Raw genomic sequence first — 236 nt, forward strand, 5'->3', positions numbered from 1 at the left:
ATAATTGAAAATCTATGGATAGACCTCAAAAGAGCAGTGCGTGACAGACAGCCAAGAAATCTCAAAGAACTTGAAAGACTTTTGTAAGGAAGAATGGGCGAAGATACCTCAAACAAGAATTGAAAGACTCATGGCTGGCTACCATAGGCGTTTACAAGCTGTGATACTTGCCAAAGGGGGCAGTACAAGGTATTAACTTTACAGGGTGCCCAAACTTTTGTAGATGCCATTTTTTT

The 236-nt window shown here is 40.3% G+C and overlaps 1 protein-coding gene across 11 annotated transcripts in view; it reads left to right on the forward strand.

Annotated features, from left to right (window-relative positions):
• aifm1 (apoptosis inducing factor mitochondrion associated 1) overlaps nucleotides 1–236 on the forward strand; it is an 18,570-nt gene that overhangs the window by 8,153 nt on the left and 10,181 nt on the right. The window lies entirely within an intron of this gene.

This window comes from Etheostoma spectabile, chromosome 13 (genome assembly GCF_008692095.1).
Source record: "Etheostoma spectabile isolate EspeVRDwgs_2016 chromosome 13, UIUC_Espe_1.0, whole genome shotgun sequence".
Lineage (NCBI taxonomy): Eukaryota > Metazoa > Chordata > Actinopteri > Perciformes > Percidae > Etheostoma > Etheostoma spectabile.